Below are 13,226 nucleotides of genomic sequence, written 5' to 3' on the forward strand. Positions count from 1 at the left end.
AGGCTTGCTTAGCAACAAAACCATGTGACAGAAGCATGAGGCATGCCCCCAAACAATAAAACAATGGAGGCAGGAGACCCATATCCTGCCCAGTGAGGTAAATAAGTTAACGATCCCTAGGACATATTCTGCACACATAAAAAACAATAATTCATGGACCTAGCTTGCCCATGCCCCAGGTGGTACAGTGGTAAAGAACCCACCTGCCAATGCAGGAGACACAAGAGTCATGGGTTCATCCCTGGGTCAGGAAGATTCCCCTGGAGGAGGAAACGACAACACACTCCAGTATTCTTGCCTGGAGAATTCCATAAATACATGAGCCTGGTGGGCTACAGGCCATGGGGTCACCAAGAGTCAGACACGACTGAGTATACACACACACACTTGACCATGAAGGGACAAGAAAACTCCCCTGCTCAGCTTGGAGGAGGAGCTGATGAGGCAGCATGACGTCTACTCAAGAAAGACAAGGAAGCTCTCCCTGCCACCCCTCCAGTTTTCCTTTGATTACAAACCTGTAGCCCAATAAGTTCCCAGGGTGTGGCATCTCTCACCTGCCCATTTGTAAAACTCACAAGCATCCTATTCTAATAAATCACTTCTTACCCATCACTTTTCCTCTCACTGAATTCTTTTCTGCACTGAAACATAAAGAACTCTGGTACCAGAGCCCTTCAGAACCTCCCCTCCCCAGGAAATACCAACTAACCAGTTTCATTTATAATGCTTCTCTTGAAGATATTGTTAGATTTGTCACCTATTGCTCTGAGTCTAAGAATATGACTTGCCTGATTCATACAGAGTGCAGCCCACAGCACAGCACTAAAGCTGAGTGAGCTTGCACTTTACACTTCTTAGCCCTAAGAAAAATCATCTCACTTTGTTGACTTTTTCCACCCACAGAGGAATGTAAAAACCCATGAAATCTGTTAGATGAGCCACTTGATTACATGGCAAATACTCTGGATACCTGTTTGCCCCACCACAATAGTCTCCTTTGTCATATTTTGTAGGGACTTTTGGTTTAATCCCCTAAATCAACTCTGAATTTGTTTTCTTAAAAGAGGAAGAGGATAGAGCTTATCAAAATGCACAGGACTGGGAATAGTTGACCTTGAGGCTCTCCTGGAGGATAGTGATGGGAAGGAGATCCCCAAGGGGGCTTTGGGGTGCTGGTAATGTCGGCTCTTAACGTGTCTGTGGGTGATTTGGGTTTCACTTCATCCAAGTTCCTCAAGCTGTCCACTTGGGATTTGTACTTTCTCACCACGCTCACTCCTGCCTGGACCACTTCACCACCTTCTTTTCTTGGCAAACGCTCCACTACCCATCACTCCTTAGCAGGGCCTCCCGCGTCTCATCAGTAGAAACAAGTTTTCCTTCTTTTATATTGTGAGTGAAAAATACTGCCAGCCATGTCAGTAGACACAGGATGTTGCAGTCATCAGCCACTACAAAAGCCCTGGATGGATGGAGAGAAACAAGCCTGCCCACTGCCAAGGACCTCGGACTCTGTGGCCACCCCGAACAGTACACCCTGAGGGGACTCAGGCTGAGAAAGAACAGGATACTGGCCATAGATAGCCGAGGTGCATATCAAAGGAATGATTCCAATGAGCCCGAACCCTTGCCTCTTCCCATAAACAGAGAAGTGCTAAATTACTTAACTGGAGATACCTGATTTTCTTTCATTAACGGTAAACTTTTGATGTTCCAATGACCTGGTCTTTGTTACAAAAACTCCTATAAATCCTGGTTCCTCCCTTACCTCTTTGGAGCAGTCCCTCAGAGCTATCTGAGAGGCTGCCTCTCAGGCCTGAAGTCCTAAGAATTCTCAACTTACAGGCTGTGCATTTTTTTTTTTTCAATCAAGGCCTACAACACGAGTGGACCATGCTATCAGGGGTCTGGAGTCAGGAAGTGCCTGCCTTACACGCTTCATCCCTTTCTCCACCATCCATTAAGTACGAATGATGCAGAGACCTTCCCCGGGTCTCTCCACGCCCAGAGTTCATCGAGTCTGCCATTTACATTTGTCAAAAGGAGATGCTCTTCCTGCACAAAGCCCATGTGGTGTGACTTACTTTGAGTAGTTGCTCTTGATGTGTGACACCTGGTGAAGGCACTTGGGATGTGAGAAAGAGGCACCAAGGAAGGGCATTTCCCTCTTCTCTCAGCCCTTCCTCTGAAGGAAAAGTCCCTGAAGTTAAAACAAAGCAACTGAATTATTTGGAAACTTCGGATGACCACAAATCAGGCGGCCAAGAAATCGAAAGCTCGGGACTCCAGGAAGTGAAATGGGATCAGGTGGAGACCGGCTTGGGGGAAGATCTGCAGTTCAATCCAATATCTTCTCTCCAGGTCCCAGGATAGAGTCACTGTTTAACTAAGGTGGGGCGGTGTCTGCCGTGCCCATATATGGAAGAGCCCAAGGGGAAGAAGCAAGCAGACACCCGGGCAGCCGACCGTCAGCCAACTGTTTCTGCAAAGGAACTGCCACTGTGCAACCACCAGTATCCTCCATTACCCTCCATCCTGCGGAGCGGCTGCAGCCAAGCCGGCGGGACCCACCTAGTCCCAACGTGGCTCCCTGCGGGGGAGTCCTGCTGACCAGGCTGCATCAATACACCTGTCTTCAAAACAGGTAGGGTGTGAGGGGTGACCTCTCAGGACTTTGGACCAAGAAAGTGCTCCAAACTTTAGTAAGCATGTAAATGTCTCAGAGACTGTCTTAATTCTGTAGCTTCGACATTTCCACCCCCAGAGATATGGATTCAGTAGCTCAAAAAAGCAGATGTCTGTGATGCAAAGGGTCCAAGTACAAGTTTTAAGAAAAACTAGGGCAAAGGGTGAGTTGACTCCCTAAATGAAGATAACCTCAACTTTGCCCGTTTCATACAGTGAGAGGATCTCTTAATCGGCGAGTCACCTTTGCTTTCTGCTCGTTCAGTCACAACCTGGAGGGCTACATTATCATCAGGGATACTCTGATGGCAGGAACCATGCCTTTGTTTACCACTGTATACTTTCTGACATACAGGATAAGCAAAATTACTTGTCTTTTAAAAAAAAATAGCTCTTGGTTTCATTGATGCCTTCTATCATCTTTTTGATCTGTTTTATTTATTTCCTCTCTAATCATTTCCTTCCCTCCGCTGACTTTGGGTTTTGTTTGTGCTTTTCCTAATTCTTGTAGGTGGTAAGTTAGGTTGTTTCAGATGTTCTTGTTTCTTGAGGAAGCCTGTATCACTATGAACTTTCCTCTTAGAAGTGCTTTTGCTACATCCTGTAGATTTTTTGAAGGGTTGTGCTTTCATTTTCATTTTGTCTTGAGGTATTTTCTGATTTCCTCTTTGATTTTCTCATTGGTAGTATTCAGTGAGGGATTCCCTGGAAAGAATGCTTTAGAAGAAAAGGTGCTAGTGAGAAATATACAGATTAATGATCCACCTACTGACCCTGATGGTTAACTCTGTGTGTAGCTCTGCACTTGATCCTCACATGTGTGATTTCTAATGCTATCATCTGGGCATGTTATATAACCTCTCTGGGTCCCAGTTTCCTCATCATTAAAATGTAAGATGTATAGAACAGTCTTTTGGACTCTGTGGGAGAGGGCGAGGGTGGGATGATTTGGGAGAATGGCATTGAAACATGTATAATATCATATGTGAAATGAATTGCCAGTCCACGTTTGATGCATGATATAGGATGCTCAGGGCTGGTGGAAGACAGGATGACCCAGAGGGATGGTATGGGGAGGGATTTGAGAGGGGGATTCAGGATGGGGAACATGTGTATACCCGTGGCGGATTTATGTTGATGTATGGCAAAACCAATACAATATTGTAAAGTAATTAGACTCCAATTAAAATAAATTTATTTTTAAAAAATAAAAAAATAAAATGTAACAGTAGTGTATGCTTCACACAAGCATGCACTTTTATTGAAAAGATTAAATGAGATAATATATGTAAAGTACTTAGCAGATAATATATATAAAGTACCTGGCACATGATAAGTGCTCAAAATATTCTAGTTATTACTGTTGATATTGTTCTATCCTGGGTTCTCTACAAAACAACGCTTGAGGCAAAGCTTGAATGCTAATGCCTAACTGGGAGGTGCAATCCCAGGGCAGCAAAAGTGAGGGAAATAACAAACGAGGAGAGGAGGATGGGAAGCAATACAAGGTGATGTATCGCCCACGTCCCTTCACAAAGAGAAATAGCTACTTGGCTAAAGCAAGACACCTACAACTAGTTTTGCAAAAATGCTGGGTCTTGGAATAATCCACAGGAGAGATGTTAGAGAGGAAATTTACATTTAGGCTCCCTTCTGTCTTCCATCTCTCATTGCTCAAAGTTTGCCCCATGGGGAATTAATGCTTCTGAACCTCTGGCTTGTGCATCTGGCCCCTTGGCAGTCACTGGGAAATCCAGATCCTACTCCTTGAGGTTTGGCACCTCACCTCAGTCCGGAAGAGGTGAGAAGAGCCTCTTCTTTGCCCAGAGTCAAAGAAAACCCTCAAAAGAGAGATAAGGTTCCCAGAGACAGTTGAGACCACGAGGACCTGAGACTGCACATACGGTTCCTGCCCACTGGGGAGCGAGCCGTCTGGAGTGACCTGGGGAGGATGAGTTGGAGATAGTAACTCTTAAAATCAGATAATCATTTGATACATGACGGGCCCCAACTTCCTAAATCCCCCGAATGTGCTTTAGAAGGAGTTTAAATTAGTAAGTGGGAAGTGTATCCTCTCCTTATGGATGGAGGAAGAACCGTGCCCAGAAATCCGTGATCATACTGAATATTACACAGTGTTTCTGGGACACATGTAATTATAGAACCCAGGAAGAAGGCTCTGCCATGTCCTCAGAATACATCGACAAGCTACTTGGGAACTTTCTAGGCCTCTTCTGTATTGAGTAACACGTCAAAGCATTGGGAGATGGGAAGGAGAAGCGTTTCATGCGAAGATGTTTGGATTTTCTGTGTTTGCACGTGATGAACTTAACTGAAAGGAAAGCTGTATTCCAGTTTCACTGCCTGCCCAACAGTATCATGGAGTGTGCATAGAACATTATCAGTTCCAGAAACACAGAACGTTACAGCTGAAAAGCACTTCAGAGAGTAAGTCCAACTTGCTCAGTGTTCCAAATGGTGAAACGGAGGCCAGAGAAGAGGCACGGTTCATGGACTTAATGGAGTGGCTCAGACTCCTTGCTTCCTGGCAAGGGCTCTCCTTGTTACCCCACAGGGTGCCTTGGGAGGGACCCATCAGCCATGAGTCCCTGAAGAGGCTGAGTCCACACGGCGAGGCCACCTGCTAGAGAGCACAGTGGGGTTGCCCCATCCATGAGCCACACCAGTGGTTTCTGCTTTCTGCCGCTCTTGTGCCAGGCTGTTCATCTCCTTGGCAGTCGGCCCAGCATTGAACCCAGAGTCACTGGCAGACGATGGATAGTTCTATTCTGAGTACTCACTTCTCTGGCACCTGGTCCCCATCAGGGGTGCTGCAATGCTCTGTAAATCTGAAGCCATATGAAGGCTTCTCTCATCACTCCCTCTCCCGAGGCCCTTGGATTAGAGATTATCTCAGACCCCTCTCAGCTCCAACAAAACAGAAAGTAAAGATACCCCTCAGCAGGGCCCATGACAAGCTTTGCTTCCAGGCCAAAGCACCAGCCTTGAAGCTGGGAGCCAGACAGCCATCTACTCCCCATGCTGCCCAGACACCTCTTGTCTGATCTTAAGCCTCAGTTTCCCCTTCTGCAGAGAGCCCTGGGTAGTCTTCCTCTGAGGCTTACCTTTCCAGGGACCAGAAGCCTCCATTCACAGCTTCCAGGCCATCAAGGCAAGGAACGCCGCTGAGACTATTCTGAAGCCGGGGAGCCACCCAGGGAAAGCCCTGGTCTAGGTGTTAAGTTCCATTTTAAAGCTCGAAATTTATGTTCATTCTCACCTTCTCACCGTCTCATATCCACTCTCCTTGAGAAATAGTCACATGCCCTCCCCACTCACAGTGAATTTACCTCTGCCCCAAGTCCCCTCTCTTTCCTTCCCTCTCCCCCATCTTTGTTCTTTCTCTCCAACCCTTCTCCCCATCCTCTCTCCCCCTGCGAAGCCCTGAGGTGTGCGAGGTGGCGCACAGCTGAGAGTGGTTTGCACGGGGCTCTTTTCCACTGGAGAGCAGTTAAGTGCCTTATTTTCCCCACTCGGGTGGCTAAATTATTCTCGATGTGTTAAACAGTGTAATTAAACACATACACACGCGAGTGCGCCGGGCCCCTCCCCCCACCCTTCCTTGCTCCTTGTCAGCAGAGAGCACAGTCAGCCCCAGCCTTCAAGCTCTGTTAGTTTTAATTTGAGTTGTGGAATTAGTAATGGGTTTTGCCGGAACACTGTTGTGGGAAATAGATCGCTCCTCATGCGGGGTGTGGGCACCATTTCAAATGAGTATTTGTTAAGAGAAAAACCGTCCCTTGTCGTGTTCTGCTACATTACATCAGATATATTTCCACTGTTCTGGAAAAAAACACGAGCTAGGAAAGAGCTGTGTGCAGCCCTCCCGGCAGGGAACAGCTGAATGCTGCTTCCGGTTTCTTAGTGGATTGAGAACAAAATGCAAACAGCATCCCTCTTGGCAGCTGGGATGTGCTAAGCTCAGCCCAGAGGCCAGGTCACCAGGGCCAGCCCTGCACCTGTCACTATGAGGTCTGTCCTGTCCTATCACTGACAGGAGGGAACTGGGTGGTTTAGAGGCAAAAATACAATGTTGAAGACAAGCAGTTGAGTGCAGAGGAACTCTGCAGGTCAAAGTGAAAGGATCTGCCCAATTCAGGGCTACTTCTGCACCCCTGTTTTATAATCACCCAACCTCATCTTGACTGTCTCCACTTACGGGTACTCAGGCCCTCCTGGTTCTGTGGTCATCGCTGCCATTACTCTCTTACCCTTGACTCTGTCTAATAAGACAGGTGCTAGCCATGTGTGTGGGTATTTAAATATAAATTCAGTTCAGTTCTGTCACTCAGTCATGTCCGACTCTTTGTGACCCCATGGACCATGGCACACCAGGCTTCCCTGTCCATCACCAACTCCCCGAGCTTGATCAAACTCATGTTCATCAAGTCAGTGATGCCATCCAACCATCTCATCCTCTGTCGTCCCCTTCTCATCCTGCCTTCAATCTTTCCCAGCATCAGGGTCTTCTGCAATGAGTCAGTTCTTAGCATCAGGTGGCCAAAGTATTGGAGCTTCAGCTCCAGCATCAGTACTTCCAATGAATATTCAGGACTGATTTCTTTTAATGAATTAAATTAATTTAAACTTAAAATTCAGTTCATTAGTTGTATTTGCCATATTTTAAATGTTCAAAAGCCACATGTATCTAGGGCTACTCTGTTGGACTCAACTCTGGGGACCTGGGAAGGCCTACTGTTAGAAGTCCAGGAGTAACTGGCCAATGCCTGAGGTGCCCCTTCCTGTCACAGGGTAGGGCTGTGGGTACCTGAGGAGATCCTGGTGGTGATGGTCACAAGATCTACCTACCTAGTTGTCGTTATGTTCCATGCCAAGCCCTTTACAAGAAACTTCTCATTTAATACCCACCTACTGTTAAAAGGCTGGTTTTATTGCCACCACCTCCAGTCCATTTTATATGTAAGAAAAGGAGGCTCAGAGATATTAAGGACACTGCTTAGTCATTAAGCAATATCTGGATTCAAACCAAAGTTTCAACCTGATTCCACATGCTCTTGACCACTATTTCACGATGTCTTTTTTTTTTTTTTTTAAGAGATAGGGCAAAGCCCAGTTTTCTGAAAGGGAGTATTGGGAGTTAGAGAAGCAGCAAAGGTTCCACCTGTGGGACCAGAGATTGTTAAATTTGTGCTCTCTAAGACCAGGATTATTCTAGAGGGCTGGGGATTAGGACTACAGGGCTGCATCTGACAGTCACTGTAAATCGTTCCGTCTTTCTCCCAATAGATATTCTTAGATTTCTAACTTCCCAGGAATTAATCTCTAGATTCCTTGTGTACTTAGCTGATGGCAAGTTTGTGCCAATTAGAAAAAGTCATCACCTTTTCTGGATGGATATAACTGCATACTAGGAAACCATCCTTGCAAGCAGACTGCTTCCTCGCTGGCAAGGTACCCTCTGCTACTCTCTTTGGATACCATTGAAGATGTTGATGTGTCTCTTAAAGTGTGGCCCCCAGAACTGAGCACAGAGGGTTAGATGGCCACGAGAAGCTTTGATTAGGGGGCTGGAGGTGTCCTTTCCAAAGCAACCCCTTACTACTGTGACAGCGGAGCAGATTGTGTCCAGTCTTTTACCACATTTAAAGCGGGAAGTCAAGTAAGGCACACACATGATTCTGAAATGAAATTTAACCGAGGCAGAGCCCACTCACTGTTTACTTGCAATTAACTTTAAAATGTGAAGACAGCTTTGTGGTTTCATTGGTTAAATTCCATCTTCTCGATTTTGAGGTCCTTTAGAATTTTGTTTCTGCCATCTGCCTGGTTAATTGTAATGTTTTCTTTCTATCATTAGAAATGATGAAAGTGTTGAAAAGTATTTTCCTTTTCACTTCAACATCTTCATCCAGGACCAAGATAAAAATGTTAGTGCAAGGGACAGAGCTTTGTGACTATTACGGTACGATGATTCCAAGATAATCTGAAATCATTCATCTGTGATTTCTGGTTCAAACTGTGAATTATATTTATTATATTTTACTTTACTGTGCTATACTGTGCTGTACTTCTATATAATACTACAGGATACACACAACCTACTCAGTCTAGCTTGATTTTACCATCTTGTATATAAGGAATAAAGGATGATTTTTATTGGACAATTTTTAAAAATCAATATATTTTATCTATCTATATGTATATAAATCAATCATATACATATGACCATATATATGGTATTCTCCTATTATTCTAAAATTGGAAATCTATTGTTAGAATAAAAAAAAAAAAAGAAAAGAGCAAGAAAGTTAAATGATTAATTTTGGTAAGGCACTATTTGCCTCTAGAAAAACATGCACCATTTCCTAAGTACTCAAAGTGTTTCTTTACAAGTTCATTTCATCATTTTGCTATGAATATCATACTGCTTCTTTACAAGCTCATTTCAGAGTTTTGCTGTGAATATCATACTTCTTAGAAACATTATTATAGGGCCATAAAAATTTTTAATCAATACTTTGGGGAATGAATGTGTAAATTTTACAAATGAACTTCCTGTTTTTAAAAAGAGAAAGTCTCACAAAGTTTCTTAAATTAAGTTCCCATAAGAATTAACATATGGCTCAATTAAAAAAAATTAAACTTCTAAGCAAAGATTCATAACATGTTTATATTTGTATACAATGAATATCTCTGTTCATCCAAAGACATTATAAAGGAGGTAAAAAAATAAATAAACCTCCAACTGGGAGAAAACGTTTGCAATGCATATGACCAACAAAATAGAAATATCCAGAGTAAATAAAGAATCCTCCAAGTCCATAAGAAAAATATAACTTACAGACAAATAGGCATAGCTGTGAATATTCATCTCATACAAGAGGGAGTACAAGAATAAACATATTGAAAGATGCTCGGTCTACCAGTAATTTCAGGGACACATAAATTAAGACTGCAAGGGGTTGCCATTTTGCTCCCACCAGATGGACACAAATAAGAATCCTGCCAATATGCAGCATTAATGAGGAGACAGAGCAACAGGAACTCTTTTACATCACTGGTGAGATTATAAATTGTTAACAACCTTAGAAAATACTGAGGCATATGTAGTAAAGTTGAATATATGCACAAGTGAAACCGAAATCCCACTCAGTAAACATATCATTTCTCATACGCACCAATAGTATGTTAAAGTTCCAGCCATTCCATTTTGCCTCACCAATACTTAGTATAGTCAATATTTTTAATTTTAGTCTTTCTACCACATGTATGGTGGTATCTCATTGTGCTGTTAATGTCCATTTAACTGACAAGATGTCGAACATTTTTCATATTGGTCCTTGCCTGTTTTTGTATACTTCTTGGTAAAATGTCTGATCAAATCTTTTGATCATTTTGAATGGATTATCTTCCTTTTATTATTTATGAGTTCTTTATATATTCAGAGTGCCTGATGAACTATGGACAAAGATTTGTGACATTGTACAGGAGACAGGGATCAAAACCATCCCCAAGAAAAAGAAATGCAAAAAAGCAAAATGGCTCTCTGAGGAGGCCTTACAAATAGATGTGACAATAAGAGAAGCAAAAAGCAAAGGGGAAGAGGAAAGATATACCCATTTGAATGCACAGTTCCAAAGAATAGCAAGGAGAGATAAGAAAGCCTTCCTCAGTGATCAATGCAAAGAAATAGAGGAAAACAATAGACTAGGAAAGACTAGAGATCTCTTCAAGAAAATTAGAGATACAAAGGGAACATTTCATGCAAAGATGGGCTCAATAAAGGACAGAAATTGTATGGACCTAAGAAAAGCATAAGATATTAAGAGGTGGCAAGAATACATAGAAAAACTGTACAAAAAAGATCTTCATGACCCAGATAATCACAATGGTGTGATCACTCACCTAGAGCCAGACATCCTGGAATGTGAAGTCAAGTGGGCCTTAGGAAGTATCACTACGAACAAAGCTAGTGGAGGTGATAGAATTCCAGTTGAGCTATTTCAAATCCTAAAAGATGATGCTGTCAAAGGGCTGCACTCAATATGCCAGCAAATTTGGAAAACTCAGCAGTGGCCACAGGACTGGAAAAGGTCAGTGTTCATTCCAATCTGAAAGAAAGGCAATGCCAAAGAATGCTCAAACTACCGCACAATTGCACTCATCTCACACGCTAGTAAAGTAACGCTCAAAGTTCTCCAAGCCAGGCTTCAGCAATATGTGAACCATGAACTTCGAGATGTTTAAGCTGGTTTTAAAAAAGACAGAGGAACCAGAGATCAAATTGCCAACATCCGCTGGATCATGGAAAAAGCAAGAGAGTTCCAGAAAAACATCTATTTCTGCTTTATTGACTATGCCAAAGCCTTTGACTGTGTGGATCACAATAAACTGTGGAAAATTCTTCAAGACATGGGAATACCAGACCACCTGACCTGCCTCTTGAGAAACCTGTATGCAGGTCAGGAGGCAACAGTTAGAACTGGACATGGAACAACAGACTGGTTCCATGTAGGAAAAGGAGTACGTCAAGGTTGTATACTGTCACCCTGCTTATTTAACTTATATGCAGAGTACATTATGAGAAACACTGGGCTGGAAGAAGCACAAGCTGGAATCAAGATTGCCGGGAGAAATATCAATAACCTCAGATATGCAGATGACACCACGCTTATGGCAGAAAGTGAAGAGGAACTAAAAAGCCTCTTGATGAAAGTGAAAGAGGAGAGTGAAAAAGTTGGCTTAAAGCTCAACATTCAGAAAATGAAGATCATGGCATCTGGTCCCATCACTTCATGGCAAATAGATGGAGAAACAGTGTCAGACTATTTTGGGGGGCTCCAAAATCACTGCAGATGGTGATTGCAGCCATGAAATTAAAAGACACTTACTCCTTGGAAGGAAAGCTATGACCAACCTAGACAGCATATTAAAAAGCAGAGACATTACTTTGTCAACAAAGGTCTATCTAGTCAAGGCTATGGCTTTTCTAGTCATGTATGGATGTGAGAGTTGGACTATAAAGAAAGCTGAGCGCCAAAGAATTGATGCTTTTAAACTGTGGTGTTGGAGAAGACCCTTGAGAGTCACTTGGACTGCAAGGAGATCTAACCAGTCCATCCTAAAGGAAATCAGTCCTGGGTGTTCATTGAAAGGACTGAAGTTGAAGCTGAAACTCCAATACTTTGGCCACCTGATGCGAAGAGCTGACTCATTTGAAAAGACCCTGATGTTGGGAAAGATTGAAGGCAGGAGGACAAGGGGACGACAGAGGATGATATGGTTAGATGGCATCACTGACTCAATGGACATGAGTTTGGGTAAACTCTGGGAGTTGGTGATGAACAGGGAGGCCTGGCTTGCTGTGGTTCATGGGGTCGCAAAGAGTCGGACACAACTGAGCGACTGAACTGAACTGAACTGAACTGATATAAGTCCTTTGCCTAATATATGTGCTTCATATGAATATTTTTTCCTGGTCATGGTTTGCATTTTTGTTAATGGTGTCTTTTACACTTCTGATTAAGTTTTATTTATCCATTTTTTTTCTTGTAAGGCTCATATTTTTGTGTATAAAAGACCCCAAGATTGCAAATATTTTCTATATTTTCTTCCAAAATATCTTTGTGATCCTTTTGATTGGATTTTGTGTGTATTGTATGAAGGAAGGGTTTGTGTTTACTTTTTTTTCCCAAGTGAATATCTTGTTGCTCTAGCATAAGTTTTTGAAATACATTTCTGTCCCTGTTGAATTGCTTTGGAATCTGGACAAAAATTAATTGACCACATATGTTTTGGTCTATTTCTGGATCTCTACTCTGCCACATTGATCTATTCATCTGTCTTTTTGCCAATACTGTATCTTTATAACAAGTTCTGAAGTTAGGTTGGCTAAATCCTCCAATGTTTTCCTTTTTAAAAATTCTTTGGTTATTCTAGGCCTTTTGTGTTTAGATACAAATTTTAGAATAGGCTTATTAATCTCTAAAAAAAGAGCATGCTAGAATTTCGGTTGGGATTTTATTGAATCTTTTGGAAGAACTGTAATACTTAGCCATCTAATCAATGAACCTGATCTATCTTTCTGTTTATTTAGGTCTTATTTAATTTCTTATCACAATATTTTGTAATTTTGATATGGAGAGCTTGGATGTCTTAAGTTAAATTTTTCCCCAAGCATATATAATAAAATGTTACTATTTTCCTATTGTTTGCAGCTTGTATCTTGTGATCTCAAATTCAATTATTAATTCTAATAGTTATTTTGTAGATTTTGTTTCTGAAATCCAAATATCAAATAGGGGTCATTTTTTTCTTCTTTCTGATCTTTTTCTTCTTTCCAATCTTTTTGCTTTTTATTTTCTTGTTGAAATGGCAAGGACCTCTGGTACAATGTTAACTAAAAGCAGTGACACAAACAAACGCCCAGGTCCAGACGGCTCACAGCTGAATTCTACCAAAAATTTAGAGAAGAGCTAACACCTATCCTACTCAAACTCTTCCAGAAAATTGCAGAG

The 13,226-nt window shown here is 42.4% G+C and overlaps 1 protein-coding gene across 12 annotated transcripts in view; it reads left to right on the forward strand.

Annotated features, from left to right (window-relative positions):
* The first annotated feature begins 2,121 nt into the window (after positions 1–2,121).
* The window catches only part of CAPN13 (calpain 13), an 89,184-nt gene continuing 78,079 nt past the window's right edge, over positions 2,122–13,226 (forward strand). For 11 of the 12 annotated variants that reach the window (XM_044926106.2, XM_044926111.2, XM_044926107.2 and 8 more), the window contains exon 1: positions 2,122–2,647. The gene's annotated coding sequence lies outside the window, so the exon portion shown is untranslated. The remainder of the gene's footprint in view (positions 2,648–13,226) is intronic. The other variant, XM_044926104.2, reaches the window with a different exon arrangement.

Source organism: Bubalus bubalis, chromosome 12 (assembly GCF_019923935.1).
Source record: "Bubalus bubalis isolate 160015118507 breed Murrah chromosome 12, NDDB_SH_1, whole genome shotgun sequence".
Taxonomy (NCBI): Eukaryota; Metazoa; Chordata; class Mammalia; order Artiodactyla; family Bovidae; genus Bubalus; species Bubalus bubalis.